At 28.1% G+C, this 14,289-nt stretch overlaps 1 long non-coding RNA gene across 2 annotated transcripts; it reads right to left on the bottom strand.

Moving 5' to 3' along the window:
• Positions 1–2,002: 2,002 nt before the first annotated feature.
• Positions 2,003–14,289, bottom strand: LOC149519894 (uncharacterized). 2 transcript variants are annotated; one of them, XR_016329226.1, is made up of 2 exons: positions 13,569–14,289; positions 2,003–3,596 (listed from the first exon to the last, which is right to left on the bottom strand). It is a non-coding gene; the product is annotated as an uncharacterized LOC149519894 (long non-coding RNA). The 2 variants fall into 2 exon arrangements; XR_016329225.1 differs by lacking the exon at positions 2,003–3,596 and adding an exon at positions 11,127–13,379.

Genomic DNA, 14,289 nt, shown 5'->3' with positions numbered 1-14,289 from the left:
AAATTTGGACAAAATATCCATTTTAATTCTACGGTTTTCTTTTTGTGAAAATCTAAATGAATTACATTTTGTAATATACGAAATTGAAGTTGCAAGGTTTCTAACATAATCTCCAAGCAATCGAGTAAAAAACTAGGTAATTATAGATTAAGGTTTGGTTGTGTCCCCAAAATGGCAATCAAAATTCATCCAAGAGGGTAACGTTTAACATTTATAGAAGAGCCAAATTAGAAAACAAAATCTCTGACTTTATTTTACTGGTTCATATCAGTATTTCAGACAAAACTGTGCTTGTTTTTATTAACTGCCGAAGCGGGAAGCACACTGTTTATACTCTTATCTTAAACTCGTTAATATCCCTTCAAATTCAGACAATCAGAAGGGTAGACCTCAAAACTGTATGTCGCTGCATTCCTAGAGGATAAATATATGCAAATCAAGCTTTTGCATATCCAAAAACAACCCCAAAAATCTTGACCGCCTTCTTTGCTTTGATCTTGAACTGTACTCCAGCAGCTCCATCTTCCTCCTTATAGAACTTCACTTTATCCCCAACCTGAAGATTCTTGGACTGAACAAACTTGCACCAGCCTTTGGAAAACGCAGGTTTCAGATAATTCTTCTTGCGAATGGAGAAACGAAACAGCCAAACACTCCCGCTCTCATCCTTTACTTGCAAATCCAGGGCATGGCCAACTTTAAATCGTGGAAAAGATGCAAAGCTTTTCATTGGAATCGATAATCTCTTACGGATATCTGTTTGTGACAGGAATTTCGAGAAGAGCCTCATTTCTGAAACGGAATGATAAGTTCCTATTTCTGCCTAAACAATGGAAATTTATGGAAGTGAATGACCCTTCTATTTCAGATTCCGCATGGGTAAAAATATAATGAGCTTTCTCTCGCATTTTGCTTGGTAATTTATTATTGGACGACCCAATTGGAAACGGAGGTATATTGTCTATGTTGCCCTTCCAGGTTTAACAACGGAGGCCAAGGCGGGCCCCTCTGGCGGCCACCCATGAATGCCTCAAACCCCTTGGCATGCAAATTCTTTGATTCGGACCTTGCGGGTGTTGGCCGCCTTTCAAGTTTTGAGGGTAATGATCTTAAACTTTTTACACTCCAACTCTAAAAGTAAGAATCCATTTAGTATAATATTAATCTCCCTCTTTTACTTTTTATTTTTTTTTATTTTTTACAAAAATATGTTGCAGTTTGAATCTAGAAAAGGTCGAAAAAAGATTATAATTTGAATATAATTTTATTATATATTACATTTTTACAATAATTACATGAATTATTTAAATTAATTTTAAAATTTTTTATATTTCTTTGATAAAAAAGAAAAATAAATAAAAATTTAATCTAATATTTTCTATTCTTATCCCTTTACATTTTCTATCAAATATAGCATCAAGTCTTAACTATCAGAATACATCAACTATTAGTGACAAGATATATGTTCAAAGTAGTCCAGCGTTTGATTTTAAACCTTGCTTAGACGTTTGCCATTGACGTCGGCAACAAGTTTAGAACTTTGGTATCGTCATTTGATCCCAGAATCTCGTCGTTGTCGATAAACTCATCCAAAAAGTTATGCTTATTAAAAGTGATATTATTTTATATTTAATAAATATAAAATATTTTATATTTTTATTTTTAAATTAGGTCACTTCATTTATAATCAATTAATTTTAAGTTAAATATTTAACATAATATCAAAATCAAAATTTTTTTATTACTTTTTATAAATCTGTCACATAATAAATTCTTTTTGTTTTTATTTACACGCGATAAAAATTTATTAAAATGATATTATCTTACATCTAATTAATATTAAATATTTTATAATTTTATATTTAAATTAAAATTTTTTTATTTATAATTAATTGATTTTGAGTTGCATATTTAATAATTCTAAGTATATATAAGAAACTTATGATAATTATTTTTCTAGATTTTTAGCAAGGAACAAGAAAGCTAAGCAGCATACGCCTAGTACTTTTGACTTATCTATAGGAATTGAGCTGTGGACTTCATTTTTCTTTCTTTTGGGTCAACATTTGCGGGAACATTGAATCTAATGTGGTTGGTAAATTTTGGTCGGACTTTATCCAATAATTGTGTGATCAATTGATGGTTAATTTTTTTTTTAATTTTAATAATCAAAATTTAATGACGGATGAACTCAATTATTTATATAAAAAATGAGTCCAAACAAGCAGGCCGAGCATAAGGCCATCACCAACTTTTTGGACCGTAAGAAGCTTTGAGCATCAACTCAATTCTAAGCATGTTTTCTAGATTCTTAACTCAAATTTGCTTCCATGGTGCACGCATAAATCTTGACGCTGTCAAAAGCCCAGATCCTGTCTGAGGCGGCTGATACGGGATCTTCTCAATGCCATGGTTATTCTCTTTGTTTTGTATTTGGTCTTATTTGTTTTGTATTCTCTTTAACTTTTTTTTTTTTTTTGGCTTTTTTGGTTATGAATAAAACTTCATTTATTGACCACATAAATTTTTAGTTTTTATTTTATCCGACCACATAAATTTTTAGTTATCATCATTTTATCCAAACAACCTTGTTGAAAATACTTTCTATTTAGAAATTTAAACTATATTTTTTAGATGAGAGTTCAAAATCAATTTATACTAATATAAAGATCAAATATGTAAAAATCTATAGTTTTACCATTAATGGAGAGACATAAAATAATTAAACATCTATTTGTTTTATTTTATTATTTATTTTTTTCAAAAAATAAATAATAAAAATATCAACTATATATATCAAAGCTTAAGTATTCATTCAATATTGACATCATCATTATCACTAAAAAAATAATAGTTATGTGAAAACTGCTGATTGATAGATTAATGTCGTTAACCATACGAAAATTCCACAGATCTAGATTCATGTAACTATTGCAACCCAAACCAAGTACTAGCCTAAACAAAATTGAAGCTATAAACAAAAAATCTTGACAAAACTGGTATACATATAATCCAAGCCACACAATATAGGTGTAATTGGTTTACATCAATCCATATATCCTAACCCATTAATCTAATAATTGAGAGAATAAGTTTTTAATAATATTTTTTATATATTTATCATCATTTATAAACATCACTAAGAGATTCACGATATTTATCAAAAATGTCTCTAAAAACATCGGTTATATCTACGTGAAAGAAAATAACGATATTTTGTTAACTTAGCGACGTTTATACTCACAAATGCTGCTAATTTTTCACTACAAATCTGCAGCATATTCCACGCTTTTTGCTCAGAAATATCTGAACGGAGTTGATTGGATTATCACACTTCAGGCAACTGAAGGGAAAAAGTGGCCTGTTCGATGTATTTATGCACATGGCAGTTTAAAGTTTAGCAAAGGGTGGGCTGAATTTGTCTTGGATAATAATATAGACGAAGGGGATGTTTGCGTATTTGAGCTGATTAACACAAAGGAGACTGTGCTGAAAGTTACCATGTTCCGTGTTCTTGATGCAGTAGAAGTGAACCAACTATAGTCCAGTAATTTGTTCGTTGACTAGCAAATGCTATCAGGTTCATCTTTCCTTTCCTAGTGCACAGCATACAGGAGATCGTAATTTTTTTTTTTTTTTACTTTTGACGCTGAGAAGTGTGAATTGATGATAATAAATAATAAGACCAATATCAAACTTGACTGGGACAGTGTAATATGAATTCATTAGTGTAAAATATTCAATGATATCTACCGAAATTGAATAGCCTTCCTGGTGTTTGTAGGGGGCTGGCTGTATTTGTCTCAGTATATCAATGCTGAGTAGGTATTTGAATCCACACCCCCCCCCCCCCAAAAAAAAAAAAAAAGAAAAGCAGACTAGGATGAGTGATTATCCTTTTTATGTGTCTTAGAATGCTTTTTGATGTGTGAATGTGAAGATAAAAGGGAACTATGTTGAGTTTATATGATTGTAGCCTAATGTGCAGAAAGCTATGTAATACCCATAAAAAAAAAAGAATATTTTAAGTATTTTATAAGTGAAGGAAGTTTTTAATAAAAAGTTAAAAAAGCAAAGGATTTATCAATAAATAATTCAACTTTTAATAGGGTATTACTATTTTTCATTGACAACTTATTGAAAGAAAAAAAAAGTTTATTTCTCTTTTCTTTTTCATACAGAACAGACAAGTCAAAAGATTTCAAGATAAAGATAAGAACAAAATCTACAAGAAAAGTTATCTTTCAAATGTGAGTAAATAATTCTCTTTAATTTTAGATAAATAATGTTGATTGTTAAGTCTTAAAATTTAACTTATAATTGAAAAATCTTAAAATTTTAGGAAATTCATTATCTCTCTTCAAGATTGGTTTGGGCAAATCATTTAGACTTTAATCAGGGTCTAATAAAGTGTTGCAAAAGTTTAGTAATATAATTTTATTACTGTAAAAATAGAAAACAAAAATTTGATGGGGTTAGAAAGAAAAATTTATGTTTCGTATAAACCGTGGTGTTTGTAATTGTGGATTAAGATAATATTTTGTATTAAAGGATAAAATATTATCATGATTATTATATATTATTGGAAGGCTTATTGAATTTACTTTTTAATGAAATAAACGGAAGTCAACTCTGAGTTTTGTATGAAGAGTAGTTTAATTTTTACTTAAGGATATTCAAGCTGCCTAATAGCAGCAAAGAGAAATTACAAAATTCCTTTTAATTTTTTATACAAGGAATTACAAATTAAGCCATATATGATTGAAAAACTTATTGAGTCTACTTTCTAACAAAATAAGAGGAATTGAATTTGGAGTTTCCTATGAATAAATGTGTAATTTTTATTAGAAAGTATACATGCTATCTGATAGTAGCATATGATATAGATTGCAAAAATTCTTATAATTAATCTACAAGGAATCACGAGATGGGCAAATATGGCTAGAAAGCTTATGAAGTCTACTTTCTAACTTATTAAAAAGATCTTAATTTTGAGTTGGATATCTTAAGACATGATTATTTTAGTGAAAAGAGCTTAGGCTGTCAGTATTAATTAGTTAAGTTAACCCTTATTTAACTTAATTATTTTTGGTATAATTGGTCTCAAAATGGGTTGATTAATTTTTTTTTTTGTGTTGAAATTATCTTAAATAGGTCAATAAGTATTTTAGGGGAAAAATTAACTGGTGGAATTAAAAGAAAATAAGTAGAATCTCACACACTTTGCTTATTTTCAAACCTATGTATATATGTATATTTTTAAATGAGTAAATGTTTTATTTCATTATTTTTTATATATGAAAATAGGAGCAAGCATAAAATTATTTTGTGTTTTTGCTATGTAAATGATAAATCATGCTTATGAATGAAATGAGAAAATAATTTATGTTTAAGGAATGATTTTATGATAACTACATTTTTACATCCCTGAGAAGTGGGATAATCAACACTAAAACAAGTTCAACGGTCCTAGCTAACTGGTTATAGTAGTTTGCATAGCCATGATTATACGACTTAATTAACAAATTATAGCAATTAGCATTAGGCCCTGACTAGCGAGTTATGATAGTTATTAATGATCATGAGGATGAAACTGTTAATACAACCAATGTCACAAATTATAGCAGTGATAGTAGCTAACGATAAACTAATGATTCATGATAATTTGTAATGATTTTTAAATATTGATACATGATATGTATATGAAGATGATTTACGATGATTTTTAATGATTGATTCATGATTTGGTTTAATTATGATATTTGAATGGTAGCATATTTTGTATGATCTATGAATTGACATGTTTTGACATTAATTTATAAATTTATAAAATGTTTGACAGAACGATGATTTTTGAAATGTTTTAACATTATGATTTGACAAATATTTTGAAGATTTATATGATATGTATGAAAATGATGCTTGATCCGGTAAAGTGTGTGAGCTTATATTTGCTGAGCTATGGTATGCTCATTCTCTTTTTACTTTTTCTTTATAGATAAGTGAGTGATAAGTTTACTTAGTTATGGGGAAGCTAAAAAATCATATTGAAAAAATTACTTAGACATTAGGGACATTGTTGGCTAGTAAGCTCTTATGAAGCGGTTTAGTATTTTTATTAATTTACATTTGGGAATATGAAGATTTCTCATTAATTAAATTAAAGTTATGAATTTTCTTGAACAGATTATTTTTTTGAAGACTTTTAGAATGATTAAGAAAGAAAGTTTCATATTACTTTGGGGTTTTACTTCAAGGTAATATGACAGTATTATGTATCGGTCTTGGGACATGACATAAAGTGGTATCAGAGCTTAAGTTATGATCTTTGAAAAATTTTTAAGAGTTAAATTATGATCTTTAAATTATGATGAGATTTTTAAAAAGCCTAGTTTATTTTTCTTGAATATTTTCTAAGAGTTTCGGTTATAATCTTTAAACCATGTGAGATGTTGAAAAGCTTATATTATGATTTTAAAGATTTTCTAATAACTATGATTATGTTTTTTGAAAATTTCTTAAGAGGTTAAATTATGATAATTAATTAATGGTGATTTTTTAAGAATGAATGTTATAATCCTTAGAGTAAAAAAGACTTTTTAAGAGTATGAGTTATGATCTATATACGATGTGGAGACTTTTAAAGACTTAGATGATGATTTTAGATTATGTGATGATTTTCTAAAGGCTTAAGTTTGATCCATAGACTATATTCATGAGCATGAGTAGATAATTCGATAAATTTTTGGAGTAGTTAAAGTTTTAATAAATATTGAGCAATCAATGATTCAATAAATTCACAGAGTAATTATTTTAGTTGATAATTACATATTACTTTTGAGATTTTGTAGTTAAGAGAAAGTTTAATTACTTTGATAAAGTGTAATTTTATAAGTTGAAAAAATTTTCAATGCAACTTATGATGAGACATATCTTATGAACTAAAAGATTATTTAAAAGAATGATTTGATCATTGGAGATCCTATTGGTTAGAGAAAAAGACATTTGATTTAATTAGATTTCAAAGTTATTTGTTAAGTGTTAAATGAATCCTTTAATCATAGACCAAGATTGGACTAAGGCTGTGCATTGTTGGAATTAAAAGCATAGAATATTAGAGTTAGAATGACATGATATGTTGAAAATTTGAAGTAATTATTTATGAATTATAATGTTTGAGAATTTATTTTGTTGGATTTAGTCTGAAATATTATAATTGTGGTAAATAGTTTTATATTCGTAAAGGAAGACATTCACTTGATTTGGTTCTAAATTTTATTGATAAAGTATTAAAGGTTTGATCATGCGAGTTAGAAATTTATATAGTTAATTTGAAGTTTCTATTTGAAGTGTAAAGAATACTCAATTGTTAAAATGATTATTTATGGTTATAGTTTCTAATTGAAGTATAATATTGGATTCCTTCAAATTTTATATTTATGAAAAACATTACCTAATGTGGTACAAGACTGTGTACTTAGCAAGAAATTAAATTTGTGGATAAAAATTAAAGTTGTGTTTATCTAGATAATTTAGTAAGGAAATTGATTTTGAATAAGTAATCGATTTACAGAAATATATATATGTTTTGGTTAATGATTATTTAAAATCTTACAAGTGTCAAAGGTTGTTCATTTTATGATCAAGTCTTAATAATTAGTGATGATTTTGTGTACTTTGTGATGTTGAGCATATACTCCATTTTAGAGAAATTTGAGAAATTTTCTGAAATAATGTGATGCATTTAGTTATTGTTCACAACTATACTTTCGTCATGAATTCAAGTATTTGAAGTTTTTTTTATTAAAATTCTATAAAAGAATTTTACTTAGAAGTTATGATACATAGGTTTTAACTTATACTCAGAGTTGATAGCAATATATTTGGTAAAAAGAAAATTTGAGACATTGTGATATTGGTAAAGATTGTAGAGAATCAATTATTATATGATAATTTGTCTATTAATTTAAAAAGAATAATATTCGAAATTGGAGACAACTTAAGTAACCAAAGATTCACGTTTGAATTTATATAGTATAAATTCATGTTTTGTAATGGTTAATTGATAGAAAATTTCATATTGTCGGTGGAGAAGAAAAGAACATTAAAGTATTATGTGATATCTTTTTGGTGACTAAAGGATTTGTTGATATTATTATTCAACTTTAAGGTTGTATATGGTTATGAATACCTTATGTAAAGTGAATTACATGAAATTTTGTAGACATACGTTTTTTTTGTCATGAAATAATGTTATGAAAGTTCATTTGTCATTTTAGAGTTTTACTAGAAAAAAAATCAAAATATGCGACGAAAGCTTGATTTGGTTTAAGTTATAAATTCTTGAGCTATTATTAGTTGAGAAAGTGATAAATCTCTAATAAATAAAGATTAATGGATTTTGGGTATCAATATTTTGGGTAAGAATATTTTGTGTTCCTTCCAATTTTATAGGTTTTATCGATGGTAGACATTCTTTTAAGCAATGTTTAAGTTATGACTTGAAGAGAAACTTTTTATTACAATAGTCATAAGACAAATATTTAATGATTCATTTTAACGTTTTGTATGAAAGTAGATCTAAATCTCAAACTTACTAGGATAAGAATAAGTAAGAAGAAACTTTTATTTCTTGAATTTATGGATCAAATGGCTAATAAATTTTAGTTCATTAAGGAATGATTTGTAGCAAAAGTTTAAGCTTCACGAGGATGACATATTACGTTTTGAGAACAGGTTATGTGTACCAAATAATTTTGAGCTGAAAAAAGAGATCATGGAGGAAACACATAGCTTTTGATTCACTATACATCCTAGAGACACTAAGATGTATAAGGATTTGATAAAAAAAATTTGGTGAAATAACATGAAACGAGAAATAGCTCAGTTTGTGTTCCAATTTCTAATGTATCAGCAAGTTAAGGCTGAACACCAAAGACTATCAAAGTTGTTACAACCTTTGGAGATATTGGAATGGATGTGGGAGCACATCTATATGAATTTCATGATGGGATTGCTTAGATCATCAAAAGGGAATAATGCAATGTGCGTAATTATTGATAGACTCACTAAATCAGCTCATGTTCTATATATCTAGTTGACTACTCCACTTGATAAACTAGCACAATTATACATGGATGAAATTATCCGATTGCATGAAGTTTCAGTAAATATTATTGTCAGATAGAGATTTTAAATTTATCTCTAAATTTTGGGCTAGTTTGTAGCGAGCTATAAGGATAAATTTGAAATTGAGTATAGCCTTTCACCCTTAGACGGATGGGCAAACAAAGAGAATGAATCAAAATTTGAAAGATATGCTTCGAGTATGTGTAATTGATCTAAAAGATAGTTGGGACCATTACTTACCTTTAGCAGAGTTTGCTTATAATAATTGTTATCAATCTAGCATTAGGATGGCTCTTTTTGAAGCCTTGTACAGTAGGAATTGTAAATCTCTTTTATGTTAGGATGATGTTTGGGAAAGAAAACTTACGGGGTTGAAAATGATGCAACTAGCTGTAGAAAAGATTAAGGTGATTAGGGAGAGACTTAAAGTAGCACAAGACTATCAAAAGAGTTAGGCAAACAAGAAACGAACAGAGTTAGAGTTTCAACATGATAATTATATCTTTTTAAAGGTGACACCCACGAAAGATGTTTTGTGATTTGAGAAGCAAAGAAAGTTAAGCCTACATTATACAGGACTGTTTGAAAGTCTCAATAAGGTGAGAAACGTTGCATATAAGATAGTCTTGCCACCTTAGCTATTTGGTGTGCACAATGGGTTTCATGCATCCATGTTGAAAAAATATGTCTCTGACCCAAGCCATGTAGTAGAGTATGAACATTTAGAAGTTCAAAAGGATTTAACATACTTAAAATATCTTATTAGAATAGTTGATCAAAAAGAGTAGGTCTTAAGGCACATAAATGTTCTCTTTGTAAAAGTTCAATGAAGCAATCACACACCAAGAGAAGTAACTTAAGAAATGAAGGATGATATAAAGAAACAATATCCTTAGTTATTTGGAAATGAAGGTAAATCAAGTTTCGAGGATGAAATTTTTTATAAGTTAAAGATAATGTTATACTTAAAAAAAAAGAATACCTTAAATATTTTATAAGTGAACTGAGTTTTTAATAAAAAGTTAGAAAGGCAAAGGACTTATCAGTAGATAACCCGACTTTTAATAGGGTTAACTTATACTATTATTTTCGGTCAACAATTGATTGAAAGAAAATAAAGGTTTATTTCTCATTTCTTTCTCATATAGAACAAACAAGTCAAAAGATTTTAAATAAAGGGTAAAAAAAAAATCTACAATGAGAGTTGTCTTTCAAAGGTGAATAAATAATCTCCTTTAATTTTAGAGAAATAATGTTGATTGTTAAATCTTAATGTTTAACTTGTAATCTAGAAACTCTAAAATTTTAAGAAATCCATTATCTTTCTTCAAGATTTGTTTGGGCAAATCATTTAGATTTTATTCAGGGTCTAATAAAGTATTGAGAAAGTTTAGTAATGTGGTTTTATTGCTATAAAAATAAAAAACAAAAATTTAATGGGGTTAGAAAGAAAAATTTATGTTTCGTATGAATCCTGGTGTTTGTAGTGGTGGATTAAGATAATATTCTATATTAAGAGATAAAATATTGTCATGATTATTATATATTGTTGGAAAGCTTTCTAAATTTACTTTTCAATGAAATAAATGGAAATCAATTCTGAGTTTTCTATGAAGAGTAGTTTAATTTTTATTTAAGAATGTGCAGGTTGCCTAGTAACAATAGCATAAAGGAATTATAAAATTCTTCTTAATTTTTTGTAGAAGAAATTACTGATTAAGCTATATATGTTTGAAAAGCTTATTGAGTCTACTTTCCAATAAAAAAAGCAGAATTGAATTTGGAGTTTCCTATGAATAAACGTATAATTTTTATTAGAAGGTATATATGCTATCTAATAGCAGCATATGACATGGATTGCAAAAATTTTTATAATTAATCTACAAGGAATCATGAGATGAGCCATATATGGTTAGAAAGCTTATTGAGTTTAGTTTCTAACGTATTAAAAAAATATTAATTTCAAGTTAGATATCTGGAGACATGGCATTTTAGTGAAAGGAGCTTAGGCTATCAGTATTAATTAGTTAACTCTTATTTAACTTAATTATTTTTGGTATAATTAGTCTCAAAGTGGATTGATTAATTTTTGTTATGTTGAAATTATCTTGAATAGGCTGATAAGTATTTTGGGGCAAAAACTAACTAGTGAAATCAAAAGAAAGTAAGTAGAATCTCATACACTTTGCTTGTTTTTGAACCTATGTATATATCTACTTTTTTAAATGAGTAAATATTTTATTTCATTATTTTCAATATATGAAATAGGAGCAAGCATAAAATTATTTTGTGTTTTTGCTATGTAAATGATGGATCATGCTTATGAATGAAATGAAAAAATGATTTATGTTTAAGGAATGATTTTATGATAACTACATTTTTACATTCCTGAGAAGTGGGATAATCGACACCATAACAAGTTTCACGACCTTAGCTAACTAGTTATGGTAGTTAGCATAGCCATGATCATATGGCCCTACTAACGGGTTATAATAGTTAGCATTAGGCCTTGGCTAGCAAGTTATAATAATTAGCAATAATCATGAGGATAAAATTGTCGATATGGCTAATGTCACAGGTTAAAAAAATGACCATAGCTAACGATGAACTAATGATTCATGACGATTTGTGATAACTTTTAAAGATTGATCCATAATTTGTATATGAAGATGATTTACGATGATTTTTAATGATTGATTTATGATTTGGTTTGATTACAATATTTGAATGGCAACATCTTTTGCAATGATCTATAAATTGACATGTTTTAACATTGATTTATGAATTTGTGAAATATTTAATAGAATGATGGTCTTTGAAATATTTTGATATTATGATTTGACAAATGTTTTGAATGATTTATATGATATGCATGAAAATGATGCTTGATTTGGTAAGGTATATGAGTCTATACTTGCTAAGCCATAGTTTGTTCATTCTCTTTTTATTTGTTCTTTACAAATGAGTAAGTGATAAGTTTGTTTAGTTATGTGAGAAGCTAGAAGATTAGATTGAAAAAATTACTCAGACATTGGAGACATTATTGGCTAATAAGGTTATAAAGCGGTTTAGTATTTTTATTAGTTTGCATTTGAAAATATGAAAATTTCTTATTAGTTGAGTTAAAGTTATAAATTTTCTTAAACAGATTATATTTTTGAAGAATTTTAAAATGATTAAGAAAGAAGGCTTTTATTACTTTGGAGTTTTACTTCAAAATAATATAACCGTATTATATCTCAATTTCAGGACGTGACAACTATACTTGGAATTTTGTGTTATAAATGTTTCATATTTTCCCAACAATATACTCTTAATGCACCATTTTTTGTTGTTATTAGCCTTTCGCAGCCTCTTGAATTGGAATAAGATAGTAAATATGTTTATAAGAAAAAAAATTTTTAATAATTAGAAAGAAAGATTTGAAAATGGGGCAGAGACGGTTAAAAAGGTTTTTATGTCTAATATAAGTATATAAAATAATTAATAATATTAATTACTTATTAAAAAAAGAAGAAATAAAGATTACAAATTTGATAATCAACAAATATGACAAGACACATAAGAACTATGTATGTAATATCACCTTCATCATTATGAACTATAGAAGCAGATGAGAATATATTTGAAGTTTTCTATTAATTGATATATAATTGTTCTAAATTTGCCAAAAAAAAATGAAAATATAAGTTTAAGTGGAACCAACACATACATATTTGAAGCAAGCCAATTATTCTATGGGTTTATGCATGTTTGTTTTTTGACTGATATAATACGGTTGGGTAAATAAAACTAATTTTTCCATATGGGTTTCATCATCATTGACATGGTCAGACTTGTCTATGACAATAGCTGTAATTCCCAATGTTGCTACTTTCACTGTTCCGAATGGAAGAAACTGGGAGATAGGATTAAAAAAGCTGATGGTGTGATTTGGGTTGATGAAGGTTGACATGAATTTTTGTGTATTATTCAATCCGCTATTGGCATTTTCTGGTCTTTAGATATGAAAGAAATTCCAATTTCCATTTTTTTTTTTAATATTCGGTAAGAATGCTTTGAGGTTGACTATCCTAGTTATGTTCCAAGTGATGATGAAGAGTTCAACGATGATGAGGATGAGAAAAACTCAATTCACCAAGATAGTGAAACAGAAGAGGACAACGCAATTGACGTTTGAGGTACCAAAAGTCCGAATTTGGATGAAAGGGCAAACCGAGAAGCAATTAGCAGAAAGCAGAACGCATCATCTGATGAGAAGAATTGGTCAAAAAGCCTCAAAGAAATGCTGCTTCACACAAGGATTCTGAAGTTAAACATGCCAAATTGACTAGAGGCAAAAGACCAAAGATTGAAGAGTTGGTTGATATTTTAATGAGTCAAAGCAAATTAATTTGAAGAAAAAACAAAGGTGCAGCTTGCGTAACAAGAAGAGTCACCTGATGAATCAGAATGCTGAGGGTTTACATGATCCGGATATATCTGATCAACTTCAAGACCTGAAGTGAGTTTGATGGGAAGAGCTAATCTGCAACAGAGATATTCAACAAAGCATGCAAGTAATGCACAAGGCAAATAAGCAAATAAATAAATAAATAAATCTGCTAAGCATTTCATATTTATATGATCTTCTCTGCATAGTGCCTACCTAAAAACAGAAAATTTGTTTCTTAATTCTTCATCAATATTACCTTAAACTGCAGGAAAACAAGAGCTAGCACAGCTCAATGCAAGATGAAGAAATTAAAATATTTGTTAGTTGGAAGTTTTTTAGTTCTTTTACATACCAATATAAAGAGAGGACTATCAGGGCTGTCAACATGTTCAAGCCTAAGAATCCTTGTTTCATGATTATCTTTTGTTTCTCTTATGAGAAAAATGAGAGTTACCATTAAAAGTGTAATGTGGAAATGGTCAAGGTTGGGTGAATGAAGACAGCATTGCAGCCTAGGTACAAGATAAGCATTGATCACCGAACATTATCCACTCAATCATACAAGTCAAGTCAATTTCTTAACGATGTTAAACTTCAGTAGCTGATATCATCACCCAAAACAAACTTCCAAAGTGAAGTGGTCGGTGAAGTTTTAAATGTATTAGTTATTTCAGTGATCAGAATTTAAATTTTGATAAATTATTTATTTTAATTTTACGGTTTTC

Source organism: Durio zibethinus, chromosome 2, assembly GCF_047325235.1.
Source record: "Durio zibethinus cultivar Kanyao isolate XHJ-2024 chromosome 2, ASM4732523v1, whole genome shotgun sequence".
NCBI classification, from domain to species: domain Eukaryota; kingdom Viridiplantae; phylum Streptophyta; class Magnoliopsida; order Malvales; family Malvaceae; genus Durio; species Durio zibethinus.
This window is presented reverse-complemented; position numbering and strand designations above follow the sequence as displayed.